Source organism: Galeopterus variegatus, unplaced genomic scaffold (genome assembly GCF_000696425.1).
Source record: "Galeopterus variegatus unplaced genomic scaffold, G_variegatus-3.0.2 Scaffold1858, whole genome shotgun sequence".
Taxonomy (NCBI): Eukaryota; Metazoa; Chordata; class Mammalia; order Dermoptera; family Cynocephalidae; genus Galeopterus; species Galeopterus variegatus.
Window position 1 is genome coordinate 64,832 of NW_007727969.1, and position 971 is coordinate 65,802.

A 971-nucleotide genomic window follows, 5' to 3' on the forward strand; every position below is an offset into this window, starting at 1 on the left:
GAAAATAAGGACAGGAAAGTAGTTTGTCTCTTAGTAAAAACTTGTAAACATGACTCATCTAATATCAGAAAATCTAGGAAGGGAACTTTATTATCAGAATGCCAGGTGATCTGATGGTGCAAACTGTTTCCAGTTAGAAGCCCACCCTGTAGCACAATGATTCTCAGCCCTGGCTCCACATTAAAATCACTTGGAGAGTTTTCCAAAAATACCAATACGTTGGCCTCACCCCAGACTAATTGAATCAGTCTCTGGAGATGGGACCCCGAGATCTATTATTTTAAAAGCTCCCCAGATAATTCCAAGATACAGCCAGGGTTAAGTCCATCTGCATTACCTAGGAGCTTGTGAGAAATGCAGCGTTGGTCCCCATTCTGGGCATACTGAACCAGACTCTGCATTTTAACCAGAGCCCTACCTAGGTAATTCATATGCACTTTAAAGTTTGGGAAGCTTCTCCAGCCCCCGTGGAATCATCAAATACTGGTGATTTCTGAGATATCATCAAACTACTCCTGTGTCTTTGGGGGCCCTGGGAGCTTATGTAACTTAGCTGTGTCACGCTGCATGTTGGTGGCAGGGCTGAGATGAGCATTCACGTCTGATGACCTCCAGCTTGGTGCTCTCTCCAGCAGGGATTGACGCAGGATGGGAAGAGCATCAAGAGTCTGGATCTGAAGTCTAGGGGCTCTGCTACTTGTTTCTAGCTCTATGCCCTTAGGGCCATTTGTCAACTTCAGTTTCTTCATCTGTAAAAAAGGAATAAAAATACTCATCCCATGTCCTTCACAGTCTCATGGTGAGGATTTGCTGACTCACGTGTACAAAAGAGCTTTTACACTGTAAAGTGCTATGCAGGTCAAAAAGAGAATTGAGATCATGGTCTCCCCTTCCCATAGCAGAGGCAGGATTGTGAGCCTACTCTGCTCTGGGGCACTGGAAGTTGAGCATCTTAGAGCCTTGCTACTCAG